The following is a 21,011-nucleotide window of genomic DNA, read 5'->3' on the forward strand; positions in this document are numbered from 1 at the left end:
CCATTGATCCTTCCCAAATAATCTCATTTCTATTTGGGAGGTGTGAGGGAATTTATGAGTCAAATACTTAATTTCTTCAAAGAGCCTTTGTGTGACTGAATACTCTGATTTTTAAAATCTTTCTTAAGTATTAACGAAAGGTTGACCAGCCATATTCTTGGCTTTTTCTCGACAACATGCTTTCTTGGTAGTAAAGCCGTCCATGTTTATACCCTTCAGAGACTTGATGAGCCAAGAATTTCCCAGTCATCAAGCCCTGGTTGCTTTTTGTGTGAGAATTCTTTCTTCAATTTATTTCTTCTTCTTACATTTTACTGTCGGCGGCAGGAAGTAACCAGAATACCTCTTCAACACTTGGAAATCTCCTCAGGTATGTGTCCAGTTTACTTGTATACAGCTTATGCTTCCTACATGACTGCCCGGCACAATTCTGGTAAGCTTTCCTCCACTACGTAACAAAGCTCTCCCTTCTTCGAATTCCCAAAATCGTGCTCCTCACTTCCTTCCATGTCCTCGCTAGCAGAGTTGTTAACCACCATATTTCTACTAATCGTCTATTTAAGACAGGATAGGCATTTTCCATTGTGTTACTCAAAATTCTTCCAGTTTCTGCCAGTTGCCCATGTCTAACACCATTACCACATTTTTGGGTCTTTGTTATAGTAGCACCCTGGCTTTTGTTGCCAAAATCTTTTGGGGTCCAACTGGAGGAGGAGAACCAGTAGGAGATATATAGTAAGATATTTATTGCAAGGCCTATGGAACTTAGGGACTGCCTAGGACTGCCTATGTAACTTTTAGACATGCCTAGCTAAAATACATAAAGCAGGGGTCCCTGGGTGGCTCAGTTGGTTGGGCATCTGCCTTTGGCTCAGGTCATGGTCTCAGGGTCCTGGGATCGAGCCCCATGTCGGGGCTTGTCCCTCTTCCTCTCTGCCCCTCCTCTTTCTGCTTATGCTTTCTTTCTCTCTCTCTCTCAAATGAATAAATAAAATCTTTAAAAAAAATTAGTATTAAAATCCATAAAGCAAACTGTCAGGGGAGGCAGACTGGAGCACTTGGCCATGGGCTGAGGCTTCTGTCCACAGGTGGGGTTTCCTCCTTCTTCAGGGAAGACTCAACTGCTTTTTTGGCTTTCAACAGACTGAACCAGGCCCTCCCTGGCTATTTGGGATAATCTCTCTTACTCAAAGTCAATTGATTATGGATTTTAATCACATCTACAGAATATCTTCATAGCAACGCTTTGATTAGTGTTTGTTCGTGTAACTGGGGACGATAGCTGAGTCAAGTTGACAACATCAAAAGACCATCATGGTACCCTGTATTACACTTCCTCCACTCACCACAACTCGTAACCGCCTCACAGATAACCTAATAATTTTCCTTTGGATGTTCACGCTTTAAAGGGGCTTGTTCTCAGAGATATCTGAAGATTCAAGATAAAATATTTCTATCATACTGGCTTGTTATACACAAGAGTTCTTCAATTAGTCATAACAGCTGTATGAGCTGCAAATTATTTCTCCATGGGGATTCAAAAGTTGGATGTGCACTAGATTTAAATGTCTTTTTGTTGGAAGACAACACTGACAGTAGTTAGGTAGTCTGTTGCCCTGCTGGGGACCAGCAGCATTGTCATCACCTGGGAGCTTATTAGACATGCAGAGTCCAGGACTCACCCCAGCACTCCGGAATCAGAATTGATGTTCTAAACAACCCGCATTCAATTTAGTTACACATTATGGTTTGCCTACTTTCTTAACTGTTATCCCTGGCTCTACATTTATCTCTTCACACACCCAGGATGTGCTTTCCTTCCTATGAATTTTAAAACAATTTTTTTTTGAAGATTTTATTTGTTTATTTGAGAGAGAGAGAGAGCACAAGCAGGGGGAGCGGCAGAGGGAGAAGCAGACTCCCCGCTGAGCAGGGAGCCTGATGTGGGGCATGACCCTAGGACCCTAGGACCATGACCTGAGCCAAAAGCATACACTCAACCGACTGAGCCACCCAGGTGCCCCGAAGACAATTCTTGAGTCTAAAAGTGTTCAACGTTTCTTTGTGCATAGAGGTGAAAGTCCAAATGGCCTTCAAAATCCACATGACCTTCAGAGTTCTTCTATTAGACTGCTGTGTACTTTTTAGGTATTCTTATCTCAACATAACGCAGGGCTCTGATACTGGCAGCCCCCAAAGCTACTATGGCTTCTCTCCTCTGTGCTTTTCCTTCCATCCTTGGTTCCCCTGTATAGAGTGCCCTACACCAACCTGGTTGAACTATGGGAATCCTCACTTGACTCCTCCAGGGCATAAAAGACCCATGCTGTTTATCCTGGTAGTTGTACCTGATACATAATAGATACTGACTATTTAATAAGAGAAGAATAAATGATCATAGTATAACTCCCCAAAATAGTTTCTAGAGATGCTGTGAAAGCTGAGATGAATGATAAATAAATGTCAGAGAGTTCTAGGGAAGAAGTCCTATTATGAAGGCGTAGTTATTATTATCTCATTACATTGCATGGCATTTCAAAGGGGTAATTATTAAAAACTCCATTTTGCAGTAAAGGATGCTGAGACAGAGGGTAGAGAAACTCTTCTCATAATTAATGTGCTAAAAAGGAACAAACAAACAAACAGACAACTAAGGCAGTCAGATTCCAGAATCCACATGATTGCTATATAACTTTGGATGCATATGAAAACACTTTTCAGTCTTTTATAAAAGTAAATTCTAAAGATTTGTGTGGTAATTAGACATGTAATCAATAGTTATAATTATCAATTCATTTCTAAAAACTTTATGGAAAACACTTAGAACACCATAGAAAGGACGAAGTGATATTTTAATTTAAACTACATTCAAGGGGCACCTGGGTGGCTTGGTGGGTTAAAGCCTCTGCCTTCGGCTCAGGTCGTGATCCTGCGGGGCTCAGGTTGTGATCCTGTGGTCGGTCGTGGGATTGAGCCCCGCATTGAGCCCCGCATCAAGCCCTGCATCGGGCTTTCTGCTCAGCGGGGAGCCTGCTTCCCGCCCCCAACTCCCCTGCCTACTTGTGATCTCTGTCTGTGAAAAAAAATAAGTAAAATCTTAAAAAAAAACCAAAACCACATTCAGTTAACAACAAACCTTTTTAAGTGTCTATTGCAGTGGATATCTATGCTTTTTTGCCCACTTTTTTAAAGTAAGAGCACCCTAGTACTCTTTTGGGATCCCACTTTCCCTACTCTAAGTTATTTGGTTAGGGTGAGATCAACTCTCCTCTCAATCATGTTTTCCAGGAGCACACCGGTGACTCATACCTGGACGGTCATCATATTCCAACTCACTGGACACCATGACTGGTTCAGGGATGGGCCTATGACTCAAGTAAGCCCAAGAATGAAAATCAGTTTGGTAATTTTTAATATATTGGTTGATTGTCTAAAATTGTAAGAGTGGAAAAGTAAGAAGGAACGTCAAAGAGGGAAGAAGTGAACCAGGAGAAAGTGGAGTCATTGAAATCATTGCAAGAGTTTCAAGAAACGACGCTTCAGTATCATGAAATTACCAATTGAATAATGTTTATGCTTTGAATGTATCAACCAAATACTTAAACAAAATATTTTATTCACTTCAAGTAACTATAATTTCAGTCATGATTGATTGTTCCCAGTGGGATCTGTATCTGTGTAAATAGGCAATTATTGATTCGGGGAAAAAAAAAAAGGGAGAAGAAGAAAAAGGTAGGTATCTCATTATTTTCTTTTTCAAATCAAAGTTTTCCTTTTGGAGACTTTTCCTTCACTCAAGAAAATACTGAATGAGTCAGCGTGTTAATCTGTTTTGCTCTGGTAAATCCTATCTTCCTATATAGAGATATTTTTCAATGGGGTAATAATTGCCTAGCTGATTGGTGGTGATTGATTTATACCCATCTACTCATTTAACAGCTCTTTATCAGGCCTCAGATATGCAGCAGGCATTGTGCAGAGAGAGTGAGATTCAAAGTTGTTCCCTAACCTAGAATGAAAGCTCCCTAGGAGCCCCAGACTCAGAGCCTGGTGCCAAGCAGACATTCGGTGTTGGATCACATTATCAGAAACCCATACCTATGCATATAGGGTATGTTTCTGTATTCGTTTAATGATAGTAGCTGCTGAAGATCCATGGTTGGCTTTCAAGTATCACCTGGGACTCAAACATGAACTTCCAGCTTGGGGCTCTGCACTTTTTTTCCTTATGGCAGTTATTCCTCATAATGCTCAGGTTTAATGAGCATTTTTTAGTAGCCCACAATGAAATGATAACTTATACTTAGTGTCAATATGGTTTTGTATAACAGTGCTGAAGTGGTACCCTGATACCCCAATAGACGATGATTTTGGTCCCTATTGGTGTACTAGCTTTAGCGTGTTGGATGGTGGCTTCCCAATAAAAATAGGTCCACATTCTAAATCCCAGAGCCTGTGAATGTGACCTTATTTGGAAAAAGGGTCTTTGCAGATGCAACTAAGGATCTCGGGCTGAGATCATCCTGGATTATTTGGGTGGTGCCTAAATCTGATAACAAGTGTCCTTGTAGGAGACAGAGAAGATGACACATGGAGGAGAAGGCCATAGGAAGATGCAGGCAGAGAGTGGAGCGATGCAGCCATAACCCAACAGATTCCTGAGCCTCCAGAAGCTGCTCCAGGCAGGGGAGGGTTCCCTCATAGTCTTGAGGAAGGAGTGCGGGCCTGATGACACTTATTTAGACTTCTGGCCTTCAGAACAGGGGCAGAAAAAAATTTCTTTTAAGCATTTGTTAAGGCAGCTGTAGGAAACCAATAAGCTAGTTCATACGACTAATTAAGGATTCTGTTGTGCTATTTTATAACAATTTTTGGAAAGTCCGTATCTCTACTCCAATTCTATCCAATAGAGACATTTGTTTTCTGAGGTTTGATGAAACTCAAAGGTTAGTGCTTCTAGCCACAGATGCCCCAGAAAGTCCACTCAGGGCACAAATATGAAATTTCTGAATGAATTGGTTTCAACAAGTGGTCTGGAGATCTAAATGCTCTTTGTAAAAGTACCATTGGTTCTGAGAGGAAATGCCTATGGGTGAAAAGTTCCCTTTACAAAGTTCCACAAATTGACAAAGTGGCTGGGCCAGGGAGCCAAGACACATTGCTTCTGGCCCTATGCACATCTCTGGGCTACTTTCTCTCTTTGCTTCTTCCTATGATGCACCTTATGAGGGCATTAGGCAAGTTCATTTCTAGAGACCTTTGAAAATTAACCATCACCCAATTTGGAGTATGTCCACTCCCCTTTATTTTTCTTTTCCCCCTTGGTTTCCTCCATCCATGTCACCCGTCATAATTGGTAATTTTATGAACACTGGCTTGTCTGTTCTTACTCCAAGTTCAGGGAACATGGTAATTGTACCTTGCATATTGTCTGACACACAGTAAGTCCTCAATAAAGAGTATAATAATACACAGATTAGTGAGTGAACACTTTGGGTGTCTATCAGAGGTTGGAATCTGTTCAAGGACAGATTTTGTTTGCGTCGTCCTGAAATTCAGTGGTGTTAGGACTGAAAGAGAAGTAAATGGTCTTTTAGTCTAACCCCACACAGATACATGAGTGCATCATCAGCCTTCCTGACAAACATGACCCACACGCTTGGCTGAAACATCCTTGGTGACTTGGTGACTTGGTGACAAAGAGTCTTTGCCAATTTGCTTTCCTTTTCCACTCCTGTCAATTATTGCAATCTTTATAGTAGCATTTTGCGCCCGTGATGCAGCAGAGGCCTGGAAGTCTGGGAGTGGGAGGAGAGGGAACCCCGGTGCCTAGCCCAGGGTCTGAGAACCACGGCGGCGAGGTGGGCGCGCTGTAGCTGACAGCTGTCTGAAGCAGCGGCGCCGCCTTCCTGCTGGGATCCTCTGGGCTCTCCGCTTCCCCGCAGGCAAGGGGTCCGTCCTCCTTCCCCAGCATTTCTCTTCTCCCACCAGGCCCGCGGCCACGCGCAGCAGCGTTCCCCGCGGCCGCCCCGGTCACCTGCGTGGCTGCCCTGGGCGCTGGGGTCCTCTGCTGCGGCCGGGAGCGGTCGCCGAGGGGGGGGGGGGCGCGCGCGTGCGGCCACGGGCTCTTCCCTCCCTTCTCCCCACCCCACGCGCTCCCCCTGCCCCTCCTCCCTACACTGCGCCGCGCTCGGCTCTCCGGAGAGTTGCCAGCACCTCCCGCGAGGAGTTCGGAGCTGCCCCACCGCAGAGCCCACGGCCCATAGAGCCCTCGGCCCGCCGCGCGCGAGCGACGCAGGTGTCGGAGCCCCCGCGCCGCCGCCATCTCTTGTCTTCCCTGTGGGCTGAACCCCGGCAACGAGGTGGGACCCGCTTCTCTCTCCTCCACCCCTTACTGCCCCCTTTCCCGCTCTTGGCAGCTGGAGGAGCGGGGAGCTGGAGCGCGCTCGGCGGGCGCGGAGCCTGCGGGCCACTGGGGGACGGGGAGTCCGGGGACGACCCCGCGGCTCCACCGGAGGGGTCAGCGCTCGGGGGTGGCGGGAGGGGCGGCGGGACCTCTCGGTCTCCCGGCCTGGGTGTCGGGAGGCTCCCGGGGCGAGGAGGATGGGGGCGCGCGTCTGACCGCAGCCGGCCGCACCCGGGCGCGCACCTGCCTGTGCCCCCGAAGCGACGCGCCCCGCAGCCAACTTCTTTTTCAGGTCTCCTTCCTACTTTGGAAACTGAAGGGACTGCGACGTAAACCAGTAAGCCCTGGGGCTCGAGGAAACACTTGTTGGTTTGGCTGAGGCGAGAACAAACTCGCGCTGCAGGGGTGGTTAAAATCTCAGCTTCTCTTTTTCACCCTCTCCCGTTCTACCCCAAAGAAATGTGAAAAACAAAAGAACGAATCCAATCCCAACCAAAGCATTGGTTAAAGGGATTCGTAGAGGTGAGAAAACTAGACCTAACCGAGGAGTCAGTGGAAACCCCAGGTATGGTGAAGCCCTCTAACAAACTAGTTGTTGCCAGTGCTATTTCTAGGACTTGTGTTTGCAAACAGATGAGCTGTAAGAGTTCCTTCTATTGAGGGCCTGCCCGGAGTGCCCTCTGTTAACATGTATTTCCGTAAGTATTAAAGTGTATTGAAAGAGATGCTCTTTCAGAGCTCTGGATTTGCAGTCGGAATATCTGGATTTTGGCATGATTTTGCCATTTATTATCCGTGACAGCTGGGGTTAGCTTAACCTCTCTGGGCCTCATTTTCCTCATTTGTCCGATTGGGGGGTTGATCCTGGGGGCCTCTTAATAATATTTAAGATACTTCCCAACTTAAAAATGTATAATTCTGTAACTCTTTAACATGTTGCAAACATTGCTAGGTTCATGATTTCATGACACTTTAAAAATCTGTTTTGATCTCAGCATTTTGTTTTGTATGCCTTTATGACTTGTGTCTTTAGGGTTTTCCAACCAGAAATTAAAGAGAAAAATGCTTATAAAAGAGTTCAGAAATGTATAGTTTATATGTGAATATTTAGATCATATCTTACTTTGCCTTAAGGAATTATGTTCAACTTTCAGCCAATATTTGCAACACTACAACAAAAACACATGGCTTTAGCACAGCACTTAATTCTCTCTCAGTACTGTGTATTTGGAGGAAATAAAAATTGTTTTGGAGGAAAACAGAAATTGTACCTTTCCTATCAATTACTGATCTTGACCAACATGTGTTACTTTTTAGCATAGTTGTGTGCAAAATATTTTAAAAAATGGTTTCAGACCATTTCAAAGCCTCTGAAATTAAGCTCAAAACCAGAGATGCCCATTTTAGTAATGCATTTTAGCGGTCTTGGAATGAAGCCCAGAAAATAGCAGAGGTGAAGCAGATAAACCAGAAATAAGGAATTGACCCCCGCAAAAATTTGTACAAGAAGTGTGTGTCCCAAAGGGTCAGTGAACCTTTTGTTTATTTTATTTTTTTTACCTTTCGTTTATTTTTGATAAAAAACAAACAACTGTTGATTTGTTGGCAGACAGAGGATGTTAGAATGGCTTTTGTTGTTACTTACAACTTAAAATTATTTGAGTCACAGTCATCAGTAGTTAGGATATAGGTTTTAGAAGTATTTCTGGCTCTTCTTGGTGGCTTTGATATAAAATAAAATAATGCGTTCCCACCTAGCCTGTGCTGTGTGTGTAGTTTGGGAGAGTGGAGTGGATTTCAAGTACAGTACTCTTGTGAACACATTCCCTCATTTCCATGGCCTTTTCCCCTTTGGGCTGCAAGTGTCCTTACTCACTGAGGCATTATCTTGCCTCATATTCTCTGGTGAAGCAGGTGATCAGCTCCTTTGAAACCGATGCTCAAGGAGTTAAGTAAATTAGTTGGTGAATCACAGAGAGTAGAAAAACTCAAATACCTTGCCTTCTAGGGGTTTTTGGAAAACAGTAGATGAATCTGATTGCTCAGGGTCTATCCCTGATTCATTCATGGCTTGGGAGCATCACCATGGCTGGCCAAAACTCTGCTTCTCTTTTGTAATGAATTTACCAAAAGAAAAGAAAAAAAAAAGCCAAACCAAAAAAACAGTCATGTCTTCATACTTAGATCACTATTATATCATCAAATGGTTTTTATTTGTGAAGTGCAATATCTGTGTGGACCTGGGAAATAAAACTTAAAATATCCAGAAAAAAAATTGTCTTGGCAGATACTGTACTGCGTTTTTCATACTGAGAACCAAGCACACATACTAAAAAAACATATCCTGTGGAGTTAAAAATGAAGAAAAGGGCTTACGGTCTCCTCTCATTCTTGAGATTTTATGTGATTTACGAATTCCGCTTTTAATTAAAACAGAAAGGCTCAAATGTTCACCTACTGGCCAGACTTAGTACATGTAACCTTTTGGAATTTCAATTCAAATTTGGTCTGTTTATAATCTGGAATATTCCTTCTCACATACTTTTTATTAAAACTTTTTGTGATGCGATAGTGATATTATCTGCCGTCTTTTCATGAACTTGATCTTATTAATCTTGAATTTTTATAACCCTTTGTGCATATATATGTATATATATATGACATATAGAGAGAGGAGAGGTACATAAAATAAATACGCTGGTTGACAAATAATAATAGCAAATGATTATAACAGACAAATATAAGGTAAATACCCTATTATTCACCACACCAGTAAGAGAATATGCCAGTAACTAGAGACCGCTTGCTTATTCCTTCTTGATCACAAGTTTGGTTTTACCTTAAAAAATGTTATTTGAAATTAAAAGGCATTCTTTCAGATTCTGTTGCATTATGTGTTTGTGAGCTGAAGCCATTTCTTCGCTCTGCTTTAAAGCAAAATCTTTTGAAGAGTTGTCTGTATTCACTTCTACAGTGTATCTCTTCACATTAATTTCTTGTTTGTTTGTTTTTAAGATTTTATTTATTTGAGAGAAAGCGAGAGCATTAATGAGGTGAGGGAGAGGGGCAGATGGAGAAGCAGGCTCCATGTTGAGCAGGGAGCCCGACGTGGGACTTGATCCAGGACCCTGGGATCAGGACCTGAGCCAAAGGCAGGCTCTTAAACAACTGAGCCACCCAGGCGCCCCTACATTATCTCTTAAGCCCATTTCAGTACTCTGCCAAAACTACCCCTGTCCTGGTCACCAGTGACATCACCTTTCCAATTCCAGTAGTTAGTCGTCAGTGTTGATCTTACTTCACGTGTTGGTAGCATCGTTGCCGTTATCACTGTCTGCTCAGGGTACGCCTTCCTTACTGACCTCCAGGACACCAAGGATGCTTGGTTTCCCTCCTTCTTTGCTGGCCGCTCCTGTCTCCTTTGCCAATCAGGAGCTTCTCTGAGAGGTTTTACTCTTCCAGTGCCTTAAGATGTAGTCCTTAGGAGCTCTTTTCTCTGTATACTCTGATGATTTCATACAGTCTCTTTATTTTTTCTCTTTGATCTTTACCATTGTATACTGATGACTCAGAAATGATAGAGCTCATGCCTGAACTTCTCTCCCTGATCTCAGGCCTCTGTATCAGCTGCCTACTCACCATTTCCATTTGGGGAGTACATACCCCAACAGAATCTTCATCTTGCCCAAGTCTACTCTATCTGCTGTCTTCTTCACTTCCAGCCACCTTTCAGTTGCTCTGGCCCCAAACCTTGGCGTCATCTTAGTTTCTCCCATTCCCTCATACCTGAGGTGTAACATGTCAGGAAATCCTCTTCGTTTTCTCTTATTGACCCAGAATATAATTACTTCTCATCACTTCCATGGCTGCCACCCTGGTCAGAGTTGCCATTATATCCCACATGAATTAGTGCAAGGACCCTGTAACTGGTCTCCCTGCCTTTATCCTTTGTCTTCTATAATCTATTCTCACACCTGCAATCTGAGCTCTCCTTTTACTGCATATGTCAAATCATGTCACCTTTCTGCTTCAAAAACTCTAAAAGCTTTCTAGTTCATATGGACTAAAAACCAAAGTTCTTAGGATCACCTACAAGAACCTACCTGATCTTTTCTCCTATCCACTTTACCTATCTGATCTCTGTCGCCCTCGGCCCGCAAGAACGACAATCAGCCTGATATGGTATTAATGCTTCATCCGTTTATTTCATCAACTTCCTTAGCTTATATGCGACAGGGTGACCAATAAGGGGCCAAACAATAAGGAGAGCCAATGAGAGTCCTGTTACTATGCTGATTAAATTTGAAACAGCCAATGACTATGTCCTCCTTTAGTTGAGCTTCACCAGAACGTTCGTTGTTTACTTGCAGCATATTTTGCTGGCAGTGAGCCAAGTGCCATCTTGTAATGGCGGGGACTTTCCCGGCCGGAGGCGGTCCCTGACAATCCCATTGCCTACTGTTCATCTCACTGATCTTGCTATTCCTTGACTATATCAGAGACTACCTTTGTGTTTCAGTGTCCTCTGCCTGGAATACACTTGAAATGTTCAAACACTTCTTTTTCAATGAAGCCTTCTCTGATTATCACATTTAAAATTACACATCCTCGGGGCGCCTGGGTGGCTCAGTGTGTTAAGCCGCTGCCTTCGGCTCAGGTCATGATCTCGGGGTCCTGGGATCGAGTCCCCCATCGGGCTCTCTGCTCAGCAGGGAGCCTGCTTCCCTTCCTCTCTCTCTGCCTGCCTCTCTGCCTACTTGTGATCTCTCTCTGTCAAATAAATAAATTAATTAAAAAAAAATTACACATCCTCTAACCTCGCAATACACTTCTTTCCCTTTCCTTTGCTTTTCCGCATGGTGCTTATCACCCATTAACATACTATATGACTTCTCATTTATTATTTTTTTCCTTTCTTATTTTGATTAGAATATAAGGTCTATGAGAATGGACTTTTTTTCTGTTTTGCTCACTACTGTATCGCCAGTACCTGAAATAAGGCCTAGCACAAAAGAGCTGCTCAGTAATTTTTTTGTTGATCGGAGGTTGTTGCTGACCGTGGCTGTTGTTTATTTTCATTGCTGGATATATTTCACTATATTCATATATAATATCTTATTGTTTACTGATTCTGATTATGATAATCGGGCCATTTCTATTCCTCCCTACCTTCCTCTTTCTCTTCTCTTCTTTCCTTCCTACCTCCTTCTGTCCTCCTCCCTCCCTTTCTCTCTCTTCCTTCCTTCATTCCTTCCTTCCCCCCTTCCTTTCCCTTCTCTTCCCTTCCCTTCCTTTCTTTTTTTATTTCTCTACCATAAATAAACCAACTCTGATTCTTCTTCTACAAGTGTCATGATGCGTAGATGCAGAATATAAAACTGTTTTTCAAATTACTAGATCACAGGGATTGCAAATAGTAGCTTTGTGAGATAATGCCACATTTTTCACTATGTACTACCAATTTACATTCCTGCTTTCATTGCTCTATATTTTTGCCAAAATTAAGTATTCTCAAAACATTTAATATTTAGGGACACCTGAGTGGCTCAGTGGGTTAAAGCCTCTGCCTTTATGATCATGATCCCAGGGTCCTGGGATAGAGCCCTGCATCGGGCTCTCTGCTCAGCAGGAGCCTGCTTCCTCCTCTCTCTCTGCCTACCTCTCTGCCTACTTGTGATCTCTGTCAAATAATAAATAAAATCTTAAAAAAAAAAACACCCAAAAAGAAAACCATTTAATTTTTGTCCATCTGGTGGGTATGTGTTTTTATCTCATTATTTTTTATTTCTAAAGAACTAAATTACTAGTGAGATTGAGCTTGGTATCTGTAAGTTACACTGTAGTAACGAATGATCTCCAAATCTCATTGACTTAATGCCATAAAACTTAATTTCTTATTCATGCAAAGTTTCTTGTGGATTAAAGCAACTTTCCAGGGCAACTTTCCTTAGTAACTCAGAGGTCTAAATTTAGGGACTGTCCATCATTCTGTAGCTGTACAATCTGTAACATAGGCCTTTTCCAGTTGGTATGGTATGGGAAGAAAAGCATGGATAATCATGAGCTAATTTTAAATACCTTTGTCTGGAAGTGACATGAATTGTTACCATTCATATTTTAGAAGCAAAAGAAGTCATGTGGTATGTTTAACTTAGAAGAGATGGGGACGGTTAATCTTCTTTGAAGCTAAAAGGAAAATAAATCTGGGAATACTGGTGAACGGCACTTTTTTTTTTTAAAATATATTGCTGTATAGCAAATTACCCCCCAGTTTAGTGACTTAAAACAGCAAATATTTATTATTTATTTATTATTATTTATTATTTCAAATATCAAGAGTTAATATATCATAGGTGTGTTTCTGGGCCCAGTATTTGTTCTTTTGGTCTCTTTTTTTTGCCCATATTACATTGTTGTAATTACTAAAGATTTAAATTAAATTTTGCTATCTGGTAAGTGTGGTAGCAAATCCTCTCACTTTATGCAATTTTTTCAAGAGTGTAATAGCATATTCCTTGGCCCTTTGCCTTTCCATATACATGTTTTTGAATCAGTGTGTCAAGTTCTATAAAATTTGTTAGGAATTTAATGGATTCCTTAGATATAAGAAACATAAGTGTTGTTTAATATTTTCCTTAGGAATTCTTGGACAGCTTCTTATAAGATTTATCACAGGAATTGCATGTTTTAACATTTATTTTAAATAATATCTTTTGAAAAATTCATCCTCTGTTGATACCATATAGAAATACACCTGACATTTGAACATATTTTCAAAATAATAGCTTTATTTGATTGTAATTCACATAACATTCATCTTTTTATGGTATAAAACTCACTGGTTTTTAGTACATTAACAAATTTATGAAATTTATGCAGCCATCACCACTATGTAATTTGAGAACAGTTTTATTACTCCTCAAAGAAACTCTGTACCCATTAGCATTCATTCCCCAATCCTCCTCCTCCTGTGTTCAAAACCACTGCTTTACTTTCTGTGTTTATGGATTTGCCTGTTCTGGATATTTCATATAAATAAAACCATGGGGTCTTTAGCAACCAAATTTTTCCCCTTAGCAAGTTTTCAAGGTTAATCTGTGCTATATAGCATGGATCTGTACTTCATTCTTTTTGTATAGCTAAACAATATTCCATTCTATGGGTATACTACTTTTTGGTTATTCATTCATCAGTTGATGGACATTTGGATAAGTTTCCACTTCTTAGCTATTATGTATAATGCTGCTACTAACATTTGTGTAGAAGTTTTTATGGGAATATATGTTTCTATCTTTTTTGGGTATATACCTATGAGTGGAATTGCTGAGTCACATGGCAATTCTGTGTTTAACATTAAAAATCTGTCAAACTACATTCCAGAACAGCTTTCATCATTTTACATCCCCCCCAGCAATGTGACCCTTAAACCTACATTGCCAACATGCCAAGCTTAAAAAGATGTGATTCATGCAAGTATATCATTTTCAAGTAAATTTAGTAAGTATTTATAGGAAGTATTAGACACAGCAATGCTGGATATGTAGTGAAAATTACTGTCCAATTCAAGTTCTACATACTTGGGAGTTTAAAATCTTTTTCAGAATTGTGAACATTCAATATGTTTAAGGTGGACCGTGAGAAACTTTTGTGAATATTGATTCTCACTGAAGGAAAGTCAACAAGTCATGTATTCAATAAAATTGGTAGGTTAGGCTCTTCCCACTTACACAATTTTTTGGGAGCCCATAAAGTCTCCCCCAAAGTGAATATAGTCCAGTGCAGGAGAGTGTTTGCCTGGCCAGTGCAGTCTTTCAGGGATCTGCTTAGCTGGGCGAGAGCTATGGTCCTGGCAAGTACAGCATGGAGAACTCCTGAGAAGAGCCCAGAGCTGTAGGGAGCTGCTGCCGGGGGGACGGGTGGATGATCTCCAAGAAGAGAGTCATGTATTTGAATCACGTGAGAGTACTGTGAACTATCAAAAGAAAATTACTTAACTAGAGACTCTTTTAAGGGGCATTGTGATATTAATTTTAAAAGTGTTTGCCAGTTAGTGGGGGGAAATCCGGAAACAATATAGACTTACAAATGTGTATACAATATGGGTAAGATAGTGAATGAGAAAGAGAGGAAAAGAAGTTGGGGGCAGATAGAAATGTTTTACTTCTGGGCCAGTAGTTTCTGTAAGGTTTGTGGGAACATGTACATGTTTTATCTGTTGAACTAGAGTATAGCTAAAGATTTGAAACAAACAGAGACTCTCAGGAGATTTTATAATGGTATTATAATGGGCTTTAAGAGTGTGACCTCATGTTTAAGAACAGCTGCTATCAAATATTTGTTTTGTGAAGGCATAGGACAACTTAGTTTTCCTGAGAATCAGATTTTCTTGTTTTATTTTATCCAGCAGCTGTTCTTTGGGTGTCTAAACCTATGAAAATTGAGAAACAATGAACATGAGATAATCAATTAGATTTCTGTATGCACCAACAAAATTTCTATAATCAAACAATTAGATTTCTGTATGCACCAACAAAATTTCTGAACCAAACTGGTTGGTGTTTAGGAGCTAAAGAGAAAATAAATTATAAACAGACATAGATAAACACACACTCTATCAACAGAGAGAGAAAACATAATGACACATGCATAAAAAACACCCAATAATTATAGCTGCTGTCATGTTATCAAGATGTTATCTCTTAGAATTATGACATACCATATTAGACCTACCCAGCAGGTAGCTGGTTATTTCTCTAGTGATCTGGGTTCTTTGGGCAACACTGCTAGTCTAGTTTTGATTTGAGGTAGAGAAGGTTTTTACACAGAACGAACAGGATGTAAAAAATGTTCGTTCTATAAAAATCAGTCATCTGGGCAAATGGCTTCTTGGTCTTTGATTCGAAATCTGCTAATCAGTTTGCACACTGGAGTTCTTACTGTCTTTTATTGATATTCTTTGGCTGATGTTTGTTTTTACTGACCATAGGGTCTGTGTGAATCTCTTTTGTAATACTGAAATACGCTTCCTATGCCTTCCATGGTATCTGTTACGATTTCCCCAAACTAGAAGTAATCTTTCTGATTTCTCCTAATTACCGTCTTTCTAGGTAATTGTAATTCTGTAAATCTAGATATCATGAATTTTTAAGATATACTATCATTTTTGTACCTCCAAGAAAGAAAAGACTCTGCCTGTATAGCTATTTTACAATGCTTTCTCAACCTTTAGCATTTTTGTCTTATATCTACTGGAAGGAGGTCTTTTAGAATTAGTAAATAAAGATTTTGTTTAAATCGTATCACTCTCGTAAGGAAAGTATCAATCAAAGAAATTGGTTAAGGAGTTCTTTTTCACATTCAGAATCTAGTTTTTTTTTTTTTAATTACTTTTCATCTCAGCGCTGTTGATGTCAGTATTTTTCCAAACACTAGCATGTCCTGGGTTATCAAGAATACTTGTGATATAGCACTTCATAAAAGAATGCTTCACTATTGTTTCTTTGATTTTCTACCAGCATGGTCCATTTTGCAAACTTTATGCTGGCTCTTTATATGTTCTTCCCATAAGACGTCAACATAAGATTTTTAGACATTGCTCAGGGCTCCTTTTCCTTCCTCAAATGGTCTTTAAATAGTTTGTTGCCCAAAATATTGATGGGTTAAAATTGCCCAGTCTGTCATGAGGAAAGCGCCCCAGTTTGTCTGTATGCAATCAATGACAATTCAATCACAGCTGCTACTGGGCTATCGGTAATTGTGAGATAACATCGATTTTAACAAAGATCTTGATGTCAGAGATGTTAACATTTTGTGAACCTTAAAATGGAAGAAATACAGCAGTACTCTCTTCTTTTTTGTCTCTTGGAGTTCAACTAAAATATCACTTCTGTGAACCTTTCATTGGCCCCTAGGACTTTGTTAGTAGCTATTTTCTCTGAAATCTCATAGCCCTCTCTTTAGTTAAAAGGACTCAGTAATAATTTTACATGAAAATAATCCACGCACATGGTTACAAAAACCTACTGCAATCAAAAAAATCTCACCCCCTGCCCCATACCTTCTCCGTGCTGACCTTGCAAACAACTAACTTGAACCATTTCTGGTTTTGGTTCCTAGACCTGTGGCTTCCTCTGAAGGGCTGGGTAATGTGCTTATACTAACTTCTTTTCATTTATGAACCATAAACAGCGTCATAGAAGAGAATTTAGCTTACTAGTTTTGCCTTCTTTCTTTCTCTATTCCTGCATATAATTATACCAATTTCCTGAGCTTCTTAATTGGTTACATTTGTAATTCCCTCCACTATTTCTGTCCCATTCACTACAGGTAGTTCCTCTCGACTCCCTCCATCATCAGGTTGGGATATTTCATTCTTTGCCTTCCCATTCTCTCTCCTTATACAATCATACCGCACAAGTTTTGAGAAGTGCATAGTGAGACTATTGTTAATATTCCACATTTAGTATTGTAATTAATTGAATCTTTCATTTTTGTCTATTGGTTGAACCAAAAAGTTGAAAAATCTATAAATAGCATTAATGTTATTATGACCATAAATATCATTCACTGCAGAATCAAGAAGTGTCATTTCATTTAATATGTATGACTCCTTAGCCACCCAAAGGAGAATATTCTCGGAATCAAGGTTAAGGGATTCTTCTGTCTTTCAAATGGATTCTTTAATTCTGCACTTGGTCAAAATTGTGCCATATATGCGGCACCTGGCTGGCTCAGTCCATAGAGCATGGGACCTTTGAGTTTGGGGTCTTGACTTCAACCCTATGTTGGGTATAGAGCCTACTTAAAAAAAAGTATGCCATATTTTATTTTGGTTCATATTTAGATCGGGACTCTTCATAAAGCTTTTTTAAATTAACTTTATTTTTTCCTGTTGAGAGAAGTTAGGTGGGCCTTCTCCATTGTATCTTTAATTTTTTGGGTTTTTATCCAGTCTTCTTTATTTTTTGGGGATCAATTTCCTTCTTCTTTTTGTCGACCATGAACTCATATTCTTATTTGGTCTAGTGGCTTCAATTTTGAAATATGACTTCCTTTTTTCCCTTGTGCTATTCTGTGGGTTCTGTTTTTGTTTTGGGTTTTTGCTTTTGTCACATTTTTGCAGCTTCAGAATCATATTACCCATTGCGTTACCTCCATTCCTATCTCCCCTCTGGTTATTTCCTTTCAGGGGTCAGCTGCTATCTGGACTGGTCATTCTCAAGCCTGTGGAGCCATCACCTGGGTTGTAGTTTTGCTTTCCTGAATCCTGAATCCCTGAATCCCTCTTTGTTGGTTTACTTCTCATTTGGCTGGAATACCTTGTAAAATTCCTTCTGAGAAAGAGATTTATAGAATATAAATTTTCTAAGTCATTGTGTTATTGAAAATATATTTGCTTTGCTCTGATACTTGCTTGACTGGCTAATAGAATTTTCCACTGTAAATAATTTTCCATCAGTCATCACTGGATTATCTTCTAGAATTCATTGTTTTGGTATAAAACCTTTGCTTCCATTCTCTTTCTCATCCCTTTAGAGATTTTTTTTTCTTCTCTGGAAATGTTTCCTGTCTTTCTTTCTTTGCTCTAATGTAATTTCTTAGTGATATGTTTAGCAGTGGATATTTTTTCCGTTCTTACTCCTTGGACTTGGTACACTTTTCTTTTTTTTTTTTTTCTTCAGTTTGAAAACTTGTGTCTCTTATCACCTCTGGAAAAGTTCTTCATTTTATTTCATTGATCATTTTCTCTTTATTCTCTTTTTCTGGAACTACTGCTGTTTGGATATAGATCATTTGGCCTTTTTCTTTAAGTATTTCTTTTTTCTTTTTTCCTTTTGGAGAGGAATTAATTATGCAAAAGTGTTTTCTAACATTTCTGTTGAAAAATGTTTTTGCAACTGTGCATATGATTTTCTAAAGCTCTTTCTTTGATGATGATTCCTTTGTCAGAGCAATCTTTGAATTTATGGGTGCAGCGTCTTCTGAAAATGTCCTTGAAGATACTCATGAACATTTATGAAAACTATTTTTTCTACTCTGAGTTATCTATGTCTCCTGTGGTAGGTTTTCTTTTTTTTTTCCCTCTTTTTACAAAATTTTTTCATTATGCTGAAGCCTTCATGTCTTAGTTCATGTCTTCATTCAACATGGCTGTTAAGGGGAAAAATATGAAGAATGTGAATTGTGAGCATATGGGCAGTGTTTGTCAACTGGTAGGCTTTATTCTAGGCACTTGAGTGGGGAGTTGCCTTTTATCAGAACATGTAAGTTCTTTACCATGTTCATGTCAAGTCTATACTGAAAGCCCAAGGTCTCCTCAAGTAACTTGTACTTTTTAATGCCTTTAATATATAGGAGTGTATGCAACAATTTTTTAATTCTTTTTCGCTATTTGACATCTTTGGATATTTTATCTATGTTTGGAGATTTCCCTACCTTATAAATCCTTATTTTTTCAAGCTTCCTGGCTGCCTAAATGTAGACTGTGAACTAGGCTGCATCAGTGAGATACATTCATGCCAAATCTTATATCAGAAGTGTGGGATATGGAAGAACAGATAAGCTCAGAGGAACTCAGAGGTAGTAGTCTTTGAGGTTTCAGTCACAACATGTAATGTCTTAGCATGGTAGCAGGGTTATCTTTCCTAGAGAAATTTATATAGGATTTTGGGTGAGATTCTTGACTGTGTGCTTTATTAGTCAAGTTCTCTGGCTCTCACTGAGGTTCTGTGAGGTACCCAATAATTTTACTATTTATTTTTCTATTTAAACTAGCCAGAGTTATTTCTCTTGATGTAAATCACTCCTCTGACAGTTAGAGGGAGTTAGATTTGGCTGCTGTGAATTGTTCATGAGGGGATAAAGAAAGTCATATATTACATATACAGACTAAAACTCTCTCTCCTTTTGGCCCCATATCACTCTGCCCTTTACTATTTGGAGCATCTCCAGGGTTTTGCTAAGTAAATTTATTTCTTCATTGATGACAGCTCCTTCCCCAAATATCCTGTGTGGTCATTTCCTTCATTCTACTTCATTGATCTTTGCTTCATCTTCCAGAAATTTGTTTAAATCTCTCTTTTGCTGCTGCTCCCTTCTCATTCTGTGTTCTATTGGTTAATAATGATTTATTTTACTGTAATACTAGAGACTTCTCAGGAGTAAGAGAAGATCAGTTTACTTGTTTAGTTTGTTATCTTGAATGTGAAGTCCCATGGTACTTTACTGATATTGGTATTATGGAACTTTGATATATAAAAAAGTCAGAAAATAATGTTACTTATTAAAAATAACAAGTTAAAATTAATGATTTATTATTGATTTTTATATTTCTAGTTCTTCATATGGTAACTTATATTTTACCAAATATTTAGCTAATAATTAAATGAGTTAACTTACATATAGATTTTTAAATTATTTTGTAAGTAAGATGCCTATTCTGACTCAACTTTGAGTTTATGGTACCTACGTCTCTGAATCACAGTTTATTCCTCTGTATTTTCAAGGAATTAATTTGCAACAAGATCACACAATTAGAGCCACATCAGGAATTAAAACACTTGAAATTAAGTTTTCAAAGCGACAAATGCTTATACCAAAATGATGAAAGGGTTTTTTAAAAAAATTTAAAATAATTTAAGTCTTTAACAGCTACTTGATGGGAAGGAATAGCATCACCAATTTCTGCCCTAAATGAAGAAATAAAAGTAAACATACTTAAAATGACAGGGTTAGTAGAAATAAACCAGGCTATATTTATTTTGACATTTGAAGAAATAGGGTTTTTCATTTATATTTAGATAAAATACTTAAATGGTGTTAAGTGAAAAATGGGCGCCTGTCTAGCAGAAAGTAAAAGCAAGAATTAGTGGCAGATGGCGCTCATTGAGTTTACTCATCAAGGCAATGGAATTGTCAGAATTGCTTTTCCTACTCATAAACTTTTCTACAAACCTAGAGACTTTGTGAGATTATTGGAGCAAGTTGTAAATAATTTCTTTTCTTCCACTCAAACACTAATTGAGACCATTCTCCTTTATATTTAAGTAGAATTTGATACCTAAAGATACACAAAAAAAGCTTCTATGATAGAAGTTGAAGTCTGATTTTCTTCTGAAAACCCATAATATTGTAATTCAGGAGAATATAGTTTTTTATTTCTCCTTTTGTTTGAAGTTTATAATAATAACTCCAGCGTCAGTGACATGTATAAAACTGGTGTTTTATGAAAATTGAATTACTGACCACAGATCTAGATGTTATGGGTGGGTCATTTAGATCAATCTATGAGTGCATCTTTGTATATTTTATGAAGATTTCAAATAAAACACATTATTTATCTGAACTGTCAACATAGAATGACTATATTCCAGAGGGAACGCTAGGCAGTATTAACTCCTCATAGCTTGATGTTTATCAGTGGCTCAATTTATAGGAGCTATACTTACAGAGGACTGAAATTTATTTATCTAAATAAACTCTAAATTGGGAAGCTTTAGATGAATTTGGATGAATTTCAGAGTTTGTTAGCCCCCTGAAATTATAGCCCTAATTTTGGGTGTATGTATCTCCTCCTGGCAGTTTGTATCTTGCTCTTACCAAATTC

General features: G+C 39.2%; 1 protein-coding gene across 3 annotated transcripts in view; it reads left to right on the forward strand.

Moving 5' to 3' along the window:
• Positions 1 to 246: 246 nt before the first annotated feature.
• Positions 247 to 21,011, forward strand: part of LEPR (leptin receptor) — an 89,667-nt gene continuing 68,902 nt past the window's right edge. The window contains exons 1-2 of one of the 3 annotated variants that reach the window (XM_044238392.1): positions 247 to 370; positions 3,289 to 3,376. The gene's annotated coding sequence lies outside the window, so the exon portion shown is untranslated. Of the gene's footprint in view, positions 371 to 3,288; positions 3,377 to 6,224; positions 6,363 to 6,934; positions 6,972 to 21,011 lie in introns of those variants that run through there. The other 2 variants (XM_044238390.1, XM_044238393.1) reach the window with 2 other exon arrangements.

The sequence above is a fragment of the Neovison vison genome, chromosome 2 (assembly GCF_020171115.1).
Source record: "Neovison vison isolate M4711 chromosome 2, ASM_NN_V1, whole genome shotgun sequence".
NCBI lineage: Eukaryota > Metazoa > Chordata > Mammalia > Carnivora > Mustelidae > Neogale > Neogale vison.